Below are 14440 nucleotides of genomic sequence, written 5' to 3'. Positions count from 1 at the left end.
CTGTCAACTTCGTGAGGTGAGTGAGTCAAACTCTGTTGTGGTTGATGACTTCATCACTGCTGCACTCATGAAGTAGGTCACACGTTATGTTGTTTTTCATTTTTTCGACCTAACTTCTCCAACCAGTGTTTAAATTGTTGACCTGTCCCACATAGCAAAAGGAGTCCGCCGCGGACCCGCCGCGGATGTAGCGCGGCTTCCGGAACGGACCCGCGAAACGGACCCGTATCGGAGTCCACTTGCTCTCCGTGACGGATCCGCAACGAAGGCGGATCGCGGACCCGTCCTGGATCCGCGCTGCATCCGGTCCGCATCCGCGATTTAAATCATACCTCCACGGCGGGTCCGTTCGGGGCCCGCAAATCCGCCGCGGATCCGCAACAGACTCATAATAACCCTCTGGCCCGGATCCGTTTGGGACCCGCAACGGACTTATAAATTACCTCTGGCCCGGGTCCGTTCGGGACACGCAAATCCGCCGCGGATCCGAAACGGACGCAAAAAAAACCTCTGGCCCGGGTCCGTTTTGGACCCGTTCATCATTTTCAAAATCTCCATAAAATAGCTTAAACTAAAACTATAACTATGCCTAGCCTAGACTTCTACACCAAGCTTAAATCTGCATTGCCTTGCATTTTTAACCCAACACTATTGTCAATATACAGAAAAGGTTGAAGTCAAGACATCAATTAACTGTACAAAATGAGGCTACAACTTCAATGAAATGTGAAGCTAAAATATCAGAAAATGAATAACTGGTGAACGACAAGAAGTTCAATACAAATATTGTTTATTCTTTTAAAGTACATGCTACTGGGGTTCTCGCGTGGATGGAGGCGGGACACGTCTCCTCGCTGCACAATCTGCCACAAGGTGGATGGCGTGTTTGGTCACCTCGTCATCTGTGGCTGACCTGTCACTGTATTTTTTCTTACAGCACCTGTAATCAAACAGACAGATATATAGGGAGTCAAGGTCATACCATGTTTAATTTCGAGCAAAAAGAAAAAAAGACATCAAACGTTAAAAAAAACAAAAAAAACAGCTGATCGCTTATGTGACAGGGTGAGGGTAAATAAACACAGCTGATGTGAGCGCAGACCTGTCAAAATGCCCTGTCCTGCGTCAGGTGTAACTTAATATGAACGCAGCTCAAAGCGCCTCTCACGGTGACCAAGCTCAGATAAATACATTGGATCAGCTGTAGTTTATCGCGTGTCCTCCCGCATAAAGCCGCAATATACCGGAGCTCCTAAAAAAAAAAAAAAAACGCTACGTGCGGTGGAGCTAAAAACAGCTGAGTTCTCCTCTACTACAGCTGAACAGCTGACATGTGGTCAAGACGTACAGAGACCTGTCACAGTGTCACCTAAACTTCAACCTCAGACTGTCTGCTTCTCAGATGATCACACAGGGAGAGCATGAATGTGTGATGAGTTGTGTTACAGAGTCCTGTATCAATGTTTAGGCTTATTCGTCAGTGCTTTATGTTGTCATGTTTAATTCTCTCTCTCACACTTTGAGAGTTTGCGGTGCTGACGAATGTAGTCCGGTTAGTTGGCTGGGGTCACGAAAATAAAGCGTTTTACTTCTCAAAACAATATGCGTTCAAAAGAGTGATACATTTGCATCACAAAACCGTTGTCCACAAAAAAGTCTGACCTCACAATCGCTTGCTGCTATTTTCTCTCCCTCCGTATCACTGCGCGCTGCCGCCTCTAGACGGCTGTGCGCATTTCCATCAGCTGTTTCATGGAGTTTATTGCTCGGATAGTTCACGTAATCTGATTATGACACAAGTGATGAAGCCATCCCTTGTTTTAGCACAGAGCCAAGGGGAGACCTTTATGAACCTGATGTGATGCTGAACCTCGTCAGATGGAGTTAGAACGGGCAGACACAGAGAGGGGGGACAGGGAAGCAACAAGCTGAAGTTAGACCACAGCTGCAGCTGTGACAGACAGGGTGACCGGGTGATGATCAGTAATGCAGCGCAGTCCGTGATGGAAGATCAGCCGGACAAATGTACACACTATCAGGACGATTATTTTTTCTTGCCGTTATAAAATAGCGAGCCTACACGCCAGCCACGTCCACTCTGTTAGCTGGCTCAGCTGACCGGTGGTCAGATGGTGGTTAGATCTTCACATGTTGAACAAAGTGCATCCAAACGCCAGGCTAAAGAAAGAGCGAGGATCCTCTGACAGCTGCAGGTGAGCTACACGTCAGCTGGCTGCAGAGGAGTGCTGTTCTTTTTTTTTTTTTCCAGCAGCACCATCCTTGGAGGTGATGCACGCTGTCTGTATATTTGTTGGTCTGATCTTCCACCATGGACTGCGCTGCAACGATCACTCTTCTCTGCTCTAACCTCTTTCCTACAGTCTATGGAACTCCATCTGATGAGGTTCAGCATCACATCAGGTTCATAAAGCTCTCCCTTTAGCTCTGTGCTAAAACAAGGGTATAGATAGATATCAAAAGACCCGAACTATCCCTTTAATGAAAAATAAACACACACTTTGATATTAAGAGCACTACCATATTATCCTACAACTTAGCTGACTGTAAAGTAATTACAATGAGTAGATGTTTTAAAGTTTATATAAAATACGAAAGATAACATCTCAACATACTAAACCTAAGTAATACTTACCACATACTCTCAATAGATTCTCCGGGTCCTCATTCAGGTAAACGCAGAGGGTCTTTAGGACGCATTCTCTTCCCAGATCCACGTCATCATCCTACGGCAGAAAAGCAGAGGAGAAGTTGTGTTGTTTGAGTTCATGTCTGTGAAAATTCTCATTTGTCCTGGTAAAAGGCATTTTTGTCTTGAAGACAATCAGTTGTTACACCCCCAACCCAGAGAATATATTTACTTCATCCATTGGTGCAATGATGCCCCCTATTTCTTTTTCATTACTGAGTAATTGTTTAAAAATAATATACATAAATGAAAAAAAAACAATAAACTCAGAAAACAACAACTGATTTAGTAATACTCACCACTACTGCAGAGCCTTTGACACAGCACCCTGAGACATGTCAAATATTGCACAGCAACTGAACACCCTTTACACTGCCACATTCACTAGAGAAAGAAAGACAAATGGAAATTGGTTTAGTTTGTGGTGCCATATTATTTTGTGTTGTAATGAAGACTGATTATTAGACATATCTCTCCAAAATAGTTTCAACAAAAAAAATGAACATTAGAATCTTAAAGGCAATAGGACTTGCAGTAATTATCTTTACTCACAATATTAAAAAAGGAATAATATCATAAAAGAAGGCCAGACAACAAATGTAGCCTACAGGGACATCGATCTGCATCACCTGTTACAACAGAGCTGCGCAAAAGAGAAAAAGTGATCGCCCCCGAGAGCATTGTAATCATATCGGTTAACAAGCGTTGGTTATCATCAGTCAGAAAAAAAATTCAAAATGTGCATCCCGAAAACCAACAAAAGCAATTGAATAGTAGGCTAATACTCACCACTACACAGCAGCACCCAGAGACATGTCAAATATTGGCATAGCTGGAGGATTATCTGCACAGTAAAAATAGAAAAAATGTTGAAAAAGTCAAGTATGTGGGTGTGTAGACAACATAAACTCAAGGCAGGACATAGAAGACACAAAATAGCTAACTTTAGTTGACTTAAGCTTAGCAAAAATGACAGCCCTCACTATTTAAAAAAAAAAGTTTAAAAAAAAAGAAAAGCTGTGTGCCCGCCCCTCCTCCCCAGCGAATTAAACATAGCCTATTTATGACCAAAACAATATCTGATTATATTTGATTCATTAAACACAAATTATTGGTCTTTCCTGCTTGATTTACAATTTTATCTTGTTTCTCAGCATATATTAATCATCATAAAGCACTGACAAGCTTAAACATTAATATTGCCAGTGTGCATGGCATGTGTGAGTGTGTTTACTGCTGCTGTAACTTGTGAATTTCCCCTTCGTGGGATGAATAAAGGCAGAGGGAGCGCTGTTGTACTGTATATCAGCACGGGTGTGCGGCCTCGTGCCTACGACCGAATCACACCCGTGCTGATATACAGTACAACAGCGCCGTTAGCCGCTCGGCTAGCGAAAAGTCACGGAGAATTACGACATGAGGAGCAAAGAGAGGCTTAAAAAAGTCATTCTAAACTCCGTAACGTTGGAGTTGGTTGCCCTCTTCATAAACATTACGGTGTTTTTTATTTTTTAAATAAAAGCCGAGCGGCTAACTAGCCGTTAGCGGCTAACTAGCCGGCTAACTAGCCGCTAACGGCTAGTTAGTTTTAAAGAAAAGAAAATAATTATTTAAAAAAAAAAAACACCGTAATGTGTATGAAGAGGGCGACTCGTAATTACTGGGAGTCGGAACACCGGGCATAGCCTACTTAAATCGAGGAAATGGGAGGTCGAGGTCGGAGAAATAGCAGCTAAGTTACATAAGTTACCGCTAGCATAGGCTAACGTTACACAGCATAACAGCTGCGATACATTAAAACAGATAACCATAACGTTACCAAATAACAATGTGTGTTTTTTTAGTCACACAACCACAACATATTCTCCCGAAATTGCTATCCCATTTTAAAACAAAATAGCTACAGACGTGCATCATCACATCTCAGCTAGAAGCTAACCTAGCCTGTTGCACAAAACTACAAAAGTTCTAACAGTGCTAATATCAAACAACGTCATTACAAGCATTAATATACATGACGATTAAAAACACAAAGGCCAATGTTTACTGTGAATGTCGCAATACATCAATAAATCAATAAACTTACTAGAGGCTTCAGCACAACCGTGTCCCAGCAAAGAAAGATGACTCCTCTAGTCTCGGCTCGGTGTGGACTACTGTGTTTGACCGTTACAGTAAAGGCGCGTCCGTGTCCACACGTCCGACACGGGTCCGTTCGGGATCCGCTGTTTGACGGTAGAATAACGGCTCTGCCTGGAGGCGGGGCTGATCCTCTAGGCGGCGGCCAAACGAATGTGACAGTCACGCGGGTTTGGTGACTTGAATGCGGATCCGCGTCGGAGTCTCCTGCTGTGTGGGGTAGCTAACGGTTAGCTCCGGAAGATAATCAACGCTAGCAATGCTAATTGTTAACAGGTAAACTAGCTAGCGGTTGTAGCTAATGAACAGCAGATGCTAACGTTACGTCTTTTGTTATTATCAGCTCTTTAACTGCACCTCATTTGAACATTTTCTTCTCTAAGTCTGTGAGAAATGTCCTCATTTATGGTAGAAGTGAATAAATACGCGTTTTTGATTTGGTAAACGCTAGTTGTGTTCACAAATGTGTAACTTATTACCAGCATCATGTTTGTCCAGGCAGACTGTCACTACAAAGTAGGGCTGCCACAAACGATTATTTTGATAGTCGACTAGTCACCGACTATTTTTTTCGATTAGTCGACTAATCGGATCATACGTAAATTGAATGTAAAACATACAGCTTATCGCACCAGCATGCAGCTGCTCTTATATACCATCATTAGCTTTCAGCTTGAAGTGTTTAAGGTATATGCTAACTAAAAATAAAGACAATTAAGATGATAGTTCATTAAACTTTTAATGAAATATGCAGCTTTAACTGTAGCATAAAGTGCAAACAGCTCAGTAAAATAAAGATAAGGCACTGGCCTAAACAACACCAAAATAAATACTTAAAGGTTTTATAGGTTTTTCTTTCCTTCATTTGTCTCTGGCATTAAACAGCTACATTTAAATAAAATGAGGTAGACACCTGAAACTAAGGAATTATTCACAATAATAAAGTTTTGGTAGGCCTATATTCAAATATAACTTGTGCTCAGTGTAAATAATAGGCTAGTCGTTCTGTTAAAAAAAAAATTGAATAGTTTATAAGACAATCGTCTTGTCTGAAAAAATATAAATGTCCTTTTTACTGTCACAGAAGGAGAAACATAGAAAGACTCAACAGAAAGTTCTGTGTGAAACTCTGTCAAATGAAAACAAGTGAAACTGAGGTGCAGCTCAAACGCTGCAAGGTGCGGACTGTGATGAGAAGCTACCGGAAAATATTGACGTAGATTTACGCCGGGAGAGAAGACTTCCTCGTTACAGTAAGATGAGCGCTCATTACGTGACCAGGACGCTGTGACCAGACGCGGTAACGTTCCAATATAAGTCCGTGATTTTATTTTTAAATGACGAACGGCTGTTTTTCACTCCGTGTTTTAAAACGGTGGAGCGGCGGTACCGCTGCTAGTAGCGCTTCTCATTTAAAATGACAGAGAGAGAGAGAGAGAGGGAGAGGGAGAGGAGCTGTGGCGGCAGTGGCGGCAGTGGCGGCGGCGGCGGCGGCGGCGGGGGAGGGAGGGGGGAAGGGCTACACCGGTGCCGCTTGATGAGGGACAAGACAGGTAGAGAGAGAAAAGAGAGAGACCACCTATTAGGGGTGGTGAAAAAAATCGATAATCGATTAATCGCGATTATTAAATGACTGATTATGAATCGATTATTAATTTTCCAAAAATCGATTATTTATATTTTTCAATTTTTCAATTTTTTTTTTTTTTTATATTTTTCAAATTGTAATACAAAGGCGAGTCATCCTGTTACTGGATGTCATACAGGATTTAACCACAAGGTGGAGCGGTCTGTCTGTCATAACAAGAGGCTGTGTAACTGAGCCAGCGAGCAAGTGTGCCTGCACTAACAAGGTGCTAACAAGGTGCTAACGGTGCCGGAGCGAGACAAGATCGATACAATTGAGTGGCGACAGCTTTTGATGTCGCCGCCAGCGCGGTCACGTGGTTCATGTTCCAAACTAGGCTGCCGCTGTCATGTTTTTCTATGGGACAGACAGCTGTGAGCTTGCTTTTGAAGCATAAAGTCCGCTAGCTTAATGCTAACGTCGTATAATGTAAAACACCATAGACGGGCTAACAGAAATTAGCATCGCTACAACCATAGCAGTAAAGCTGCTAAAAACTGTTTTAATTCTGGCTTTAGCGCTGTTAACACGTCACAACATGTGGACCAGCTGGTCTTCCTCCATAAGAATCTGGTTGCTCCAGAGCAATGATTTGATCACTGAAGTTGAAGTTACACAGCGTGCTCTGTTTTTATAACAGCTAAAGTAAAATGTGTGCAAGCTGGTTGTTCCAGAGCAATATTATTTGATCACTAGTTACGTATTGTGTTCTGTTTTTATAACTGTGTGTACATTATCTAAAGCCTACAGTAAAATATGTGTTGCATCTGTCTTTCAAAAAAATAGACTTACTAATTTAAATCTCCTTTGTGACACTTCCAAAAATACAAAGGGTCCATGATCAGTTAAAGTAACTTATTGTAACAAAAAATCCAAGAATCAAAAAATGAGCCAACAAGCAATCAACGCACAAAGAGAAAATTAATCTGTGGTTTTCAATAAATAAAAATAGGTTAATAATAATTCAGCAACTGACTGATAATAATCATAACAATAATCATTAATAATCGAAAATCGAATCGATAATCGTTAATAATCGAAAATCGGTCTGTAATCGAATCGAGACTTCAATAATCGTAATCGAATCGAATCGGGAAATTGGGCCAATTAACCACCCCTACCACCTATGTGTACTCACCTTGAATGAGTGAGTGCATGTGTGTATGTGTGGTGGGCGGCTGCGGCGGCGGGTGCGTGTGTGGAAGGTGCTGCAGCAGTTTTGAGAGAAAAACAAAGTAAAAAAAAACAAAACAACGACGCATCGACTATTAAATTAGTTGTCGACGATTTTAATAGTCGACGTAGTCGTGACTAGTCGACTAATCGTGGCAGCCCTACTACAAAGCAATCTAAACTACGTCTAAATGAAATATCAAAATCATGTGTGTCCCTATTTGGCAGATGTGGGTCCACCATGAGCTGATGCATGAACTCATCCTATGACAGCACCTGAATCAGCTTGAAACAGCCAGAGCTGGTAAGTTGAGAGTAACCAGTGAGTAGAGTCCATCATTTACACACATTTAGGGCATTTTGATCATCACATTCCCACAGACATGACTCCCTGTCATCATTTCATCTATTTATAAAATAATTAATAATTCATTTAATTTATATAGCGCTTTTCAATAACCCAAAGACGCTTACAAAAAAACAAAAGAAACAGGGTAGAGAAAGTTTGAATTCAGTGGGGAAGCTTTTTGTCTTCTTCTTTGATATGGTGTATTTGTGTGGCAGCGTTATACACTGTAATAAATTTCAGGGTGGTTTAACTTATAAATTTAAGTTCAAAAGCTGCCTTAAAAACATGAGTTAACTCAACTTTGACAAAAGCTTTATTTCAACTAAGGAATGTAAGTTATATAAATCGCTTAATTAATGACCTTTTATTGTTTGAACTTGATACTCTGAGTTGAAATTACTTACAATGTTACATTGTACATTAAATAAAACTTACTTTCTCTTGTTAACTTAACTTATGATTATATGTTGTTTCAACTCATGAAGTTCAGTTATACTAGTTATTTAACTTGTGATTTTGTACTACTTAAACTTGATGATTTTAGTTCAAACTACTTACTATATTGCATTTTAAGTGACTTTAACTCATGTTTTTAAGGCAGCTTTTGAACTTAAAGTCGCAAATTGAACAAACTAATGTTGCAAATTGAACAAACTAATGTCTTTAAATTACTGATTTTGTCTCGACTCACAATGGCAAGTTAACAAGTTTACTAAAGATCACACTGAATAGACTTACAGTTCAAATACATTTATTGAACAGAAATAACAACAATCTTGATGAATTTCTCCAGTCACAATAAAGGGTTATCTTATCAATAAACATTAGAGTGTGTGTGTGGTGTGCATGTGTGTGCGATGGAGAGTGAGTGTGAGGCAACTGAAGTGAGTGAGGGGCTCCAATGCATACAACAATCAAGAAACAATAAAGACTCATCTTATCAATGCAGGTTACAGAGTGTGTGAGAGTGTAAAGTCAGTGTGTACAGGGTCCCGTTCCATAGAACAACAATCAAAAAAACAAATCTTGCCTGAGATTAATTTCTCCTTTGTGCAATGTCTTTCCGGCTGTGGAGAACAACAGTCTCTGCAACCACGACGGCAATGTCGAAAATGTTGTGTGGAATGGGCCCTTGTTCACTCCCTTCACAGGCGATCAGCTCAGCTGTATACCCTTCATCGTGCTGTCCAGCATGTCAGTATGCACCTTGAAAAGAAAAGAAATAGAGTAAGACCATTTTCATAATTCAACACACTATATAGAAAAGAGAGAAGGACTGAGACAGGAAGTAAAGGAGGAAGAGAAGGAGGGTGAAGTAGACGAGGGGAAATTAAGTGGGAAGCAGGGATAGTAAAAGGAAATAAAGGAGATTAGGAGGGGGGATAGACAAGGGGAAATGTAGAAAGAGAGAGCTGAATTAGAAAGGAAGAGAAGGGAGAGGAGGTAGAGAATGAGAGGATGAGAGGGGAAAGAGTGAGACAGTGAGTAAAGGAGGAAAAGGAGAAGAGGGAGAGAAAAGGGTAGAGAATAAGAGGAAGAAGAGAGGAAAGCAGATGAGGACAGGAAGAGAAGGAGATTAGGCGTTAGACAAAAATGCATAAATTCTTACATTACACATCCTGATGACATTGGAAGAATTTTCACCCGAGATAAAGTATGGCAGGCCAAGAAGAGCAGCCGTCCTTCTCCCATTTGTGTCCTACAAGACAAATAAACATGCAGTAAGATGAAAATGTTAACAAAAATTGTCTCTTTAGTCATCTGCCCTTCAACTTACATTTTTTTCAAGGCCACTCCTGGTCGCTGCTCTGTAAACTGCCAATAGCCCGCACAAGTCCATCCAGTCCTGTAAAAACTTCTCCAGGAGGTCCTCCGGTACGCTGGAACTCTGTCCTAATCTGAGGAGACAGGCACAGACAGGTCACATCCATGTTGAGTGATGAATGATGATAGTTTTTTTGATTGTGTGTGGCAAAACTGCAAAACTTACAGCTCTACTTCATCCAATTGTTGCCTATCTTCTATGGATAGCAGCACCTAAAAAAAAAACACAAAACAACACACACAACATACTTTAGACCAGGGATTCCCAACCTTTTTATCACCACGGACCGTTCACCAGTGGACAATTTTACCAGTAATGACCGTGACCGTTAAGGCGTTTCCACAGGCACTGCAATCACTAATCCACACAAGCTAACAGTTTTTATACTCACGGTAACAAACCTTCACCCCCCCTCAACAACATTACAGACCACAGGGAGCTCTATGGCGAGAGAGAGAAAAAAAAAAACTTTAATGGCAGACGCACGCGCTCACAGGCCACGACTAATTACTGACACAGCTAACGTTAGCCTTGGGAAGCCGTACAACTTTTGCTAACTACTACAGAAAATTTTAAAAGTATTATTTTCGGGAGTTTTCGCCACCTTAACTGAATGTGACTGCTGCCTTCAAAAACATTCACCAAGCAGGTTTCCCTCGTTTGTGACCGCAGCCTACACCTCTGCTAATGGCGCAGAAAAAAGAGAGAGAGAAAAAAGAGAGGCTAACGGCTGACGCACGCGCTTGCGGGCCACGACTAATTACTGACACAGCTAGCCTTGTGAAGCTGTTAACTCTACAAACGTTGCAAACAAAGCACCAGTTTCAAAAAAACTTTTACCGAGCACCATGAACATGCTTCTAAATAATGCCATACAACTAACTACTACTTAAAGTTTAAAAAGTGTTAGTCACAAGACTATGAAAATGTTTAACCAACATGTCTCCCGCAAATGTTAGAACGCTGAAATTATACTATCCACAGCCAATTTACATTAATATTGATTTCTTTTTTTAAAATAAAAGATAAATGCAACCACTTACCATAATCCAGTCGATGCTTGCCTGCTGCTCCCGCCGATTTCTCTTCTCTCCTGCCCGTTGAGAAATGAGATCCGAGCAGCTGGTGGCGTCCTGATCTTGCTGATAAAAAGTAGTCCTCCGCCACTTCTCTTTAACCGTCTATCTGCTTGACAACAAGTGTTCCTCTTCCTCTGTTAATTGTCAGCTGCAGCGGAGTGGAGCTCCTGAAGTATTTTAAAAAGATCTTACATGATAATTATTAATCTGTTATCAGATCAAGACGAAATTTCAAGCACTATTTTTTAGGCGGATTAATATGGCTACTTCAGCAAGGGTCACGCTCAGTTCATGAGAGATTCAGTTACTGTTGGTAAAACTCATGTTCTCAAGTTAGGTTGACTCATTGAAATTTCCATTTCATTAAACTGGCTTAAGCTCTTAAGTTGGGATACCAATAACTCATTAAATTAAGTTTAAATTCCTCAACTCATTATGTTGAGTTGATTTAAATTATAAAAACATGTCAGGATAACTTAATGGGCTGGTTACTTTTTACAGTGTAGCGCCACGCCAGCTCCACACAGGCCTGGCACAATACTACAGTATTTTGAGTTGTGTACACACAGTCTGAAAGACCTCATCATTCCTTACTGTCCTTTTAGTTAGGGCTGGTTCAGGTAGCTCTGAACCATTTTATAGCTACACAGCTACAGTATAGGCTTAGACTGCTGGGGGACACATCACGTTACAGGAAGCCCTAGTTTCACTGTACTAGCTGTATATGTGACCAATAAAGTACCTTTACCTTTACCTCTCCTCTCCTCTATTTTTGTGTTGTCATTATCTATTGTACTTTGGCCTTGGTCTTACACCCTCTCTGTGTTTTCCACAGATTTCTCTAGAGCTCCACCTGCAGCGCCTCCTTTCCTCTGCCCCTACACCAACCAGCCTGCCCATCAGTACTCCTGCTCTCCTGTGGATGGAGTGTCACTCACCTCAGATGCTTTTGAAGGAGCTTCAACATGTCTGCTTTCTGAGTCCCAAACTGTTCACAGCGAAACACAGCCTGCTTTCTAGTGCAAAGGATAGTACTAAGACACAGACATGCTGGGTGCTAGGAATTTATAAATGTTGAACAATTAATAAATTAATTTGGAATTTATATTACCTCCAGAACTTCCATTGGCTCACAATTCCTTATCACATTCAGTTCAAAGTCCTTCTCCTCACCTTCAAAGCCCTCCAGAACCAGGCCCCATCCTACCTCACAGTCACTGACCTTGTTGGACCATCACACCCCTCCCACTGGCTCCACTCCTCCTCCCAGTACCAAGCACAAAACCTGGGGTTACAAAGCCTTCTCCAACGCTGCCCCCTCCCTTTTGAACTCTCCCCAACACATCTGTGACTGTACGGGCTGAAATGCTTTCAAATCTTTGCTCAAAACCCACCTTTTCAAACTTGCTTTTAATCCCCAAGTGTAATAAGCTTCTGTGTTTCATTGTTCATGTGTTGAATTGTCTTCTTTGTTGTATTTATCTTGTTTGTTTTACTATGTAAAGGTGACTTTGAGTAAATAAATAAATAAATAAATGAATAAATAAATAGTATGTTTTATTATTTTTATTAATCAGTGATTGACACAGTGCTTCAGACAAGAGGCTCATAAGGTCAGCAGAAACAATCATAGGGTCACACTACCCATCTACTTCAGAGTTGGCACAACAATGTTGTTCGTCAAGTGCAGAAGCATCATTAGAGACTCCTCACCTTTTGAACAGCCTCTCCCAACTCCCTCCATCGGATCAGAGATATTGCAGTCAGAGACGCAGTATTGTAAGACTCAAGTTACAGTATGTAAAGTGTCTGATGACAATAAAGATAACCTTGACTTTAACCATAACACATCCTAACTTAATTTTTCTGTAGCAAAAGAGTTCCAGACAGGCACCACACAGTTGAAAGCATGACAAGATATCTGATATGTGCGAACAATTGTAAAAAAAAACCCATCAGGTTCACAAGGACGGTCTCAGGACCGAAATGTTGTTTAATAAACCTATGCAAGTGAAGACAGTGTGCGGGAGCCTTTGTTCATGTTTCTCGACCACACGGGTCTTCTCCGACGCACCTGTCCATCCGTGCCGGTGTGCATGAGTTTCAGCTCAGCTTTGAGTGTACAGCAATAGAAGTTATAGTTGTAGTAGGGTACATTGATTAATTTTCATATGTAAACACTGCCTTTTAATTTACTGGATGATGATAAGAGAAGAGATGGTTATTCTTTGTCCAGTGCCCTGATGAAACATGCACAGTAGCTCATACTGGTCACAGAAAGAGAAGTCATCATAAATCATTGTGGCATTTTTGTTGTTTGTATTCATCAGTGATGGTGTACACAACATGGCCGAATTCTGTTAGTAAAGCAATGCAACAGTTCTTGAAGATGAGATCATTTTACTTGCGCAATAGAGATTGCCAAGACACGTGACCAACTGGGCGGCAACGTCATCAGAAACGCAAAGGATTGTGGGTATCTTTGGCCAATTTCCCCCGATCTACATAGCGCGCTAGACATGGACAATGTAAATAATAACAAAAGTACAATAAAAAACAGAATTAACTGGCACAATGCAGCGGGCAAAGGAAAACAACAAAGAACCATACCGCCTAAAACTAAATCCAGCCGCAAAGAAACGATACGAGGACAAAATAAAGACAATCAAAGGGCTGGATCCCTATGAACATAAGGTGTGGTCCGCTGACATTAACCTGCTGCCCAACTTCCAGCACCCATATATATATAATTATATGGTACTAAATGTAAGTGCATACACTCACGAAGTGTACAGTAACTTCAAGTCTGTGCAGCAGGGCCAGGTCTTTTTTACCGATGGATGGGTCCAGGATCTGGAGATAGTGAAAGTTGGACAGAAAACGGTCCTCCGCTCAAAGGTATGCTAATGTTTTTAGCACCATACTCTTTATTATTTATCTGGTTACAGTATGAAAACAACAAAAACAACGTAATTTAGCAAGACAAACACATCATGCCTAAGATAGATTATAAATTCAGGAAATTGCGACTTGTTTACTGCTCTTACTAAATGCTAGTAAAACACTGTTGTTGGAGCTACTGCTGCACAAGCCTTTTGGCAGTCAGACTGTATGGAATTGAAAGGATGGGTGGGCTAAGGGCTGCATTAGGGGAGGGGGGAGGAGGTGGCAGCATTAAGGGGTGGGGGTGATGTAAAGACGTGGAGTGGGGGTCGTTGAGGGCTGCATTAAAATGGGGGGGGGGGGGGGGGGGTAATGTAAAGGATGTGGAATGGGGATGGCAAAAGGGGGGGGGGCATGACGGGTCAGGTGGCTTAGGGCTGTTTTAAGGGGGGGTGGGGGGGTGTGATGTAAAGGTGAGGAATGGAGGTACAGTAAGCCCACCCATCCCCCGCCCACTTCCAACCACACTGTACCCTGGATCGGCTACATACTGTACATCAAATAGCTCAATGTGTCCTGCTTGTACTGTTTTGTATGTCTCTACAAGCTATTAATAATGTTTTTATTGTCTTAGGTGAATCACTCCATGCGACTCAGC

General features: G+C 41.4%; 1 long non-coding RNA gene across 1 annotated transcript; it reads right to left on the bottom strand.

The window, feature by feature from the left end:
- Positions 1-875: 875 nt before the first annotated feature.
- LOC146969013 (uncharacterized) lies at positions 876-4868 on the bottom strand. Its single transcript, XR_015034175.1, has 5 exons — positions 4794-4868; positions 3497-3551; positions 3007-3091; positions 2654-2744; positions 876-940 (listed from the first exon to the last, which is right to left on the bottom strand). It is a non-coding gene; the product is annotated as an uncharacterized LOC146969013 (long non-coding RNA).
- Between the last annotated feature and the right edge of the window lie 9572 nt (positions 4869-14440).

Source organism: Trachurus japonicus, chromosome 18 (assembly GCF_045865225.1).
Source record: "Trachurus japonicus isolate A0001 chromosome 18, Traja_1.0".
NCBI classification, from domain to species: domain Eukaryota; kingdom Metazoa; phylum Chordata; class Actinopteri; order Carangiformes; family Carangidae; genus Trachurus; species Trachurus japonicus.
The sequence above is the reverse complement of the archived record's forward strand: the minus strand, read 5'-3'. Positions and strand labels throughout refer to the sequence as shown.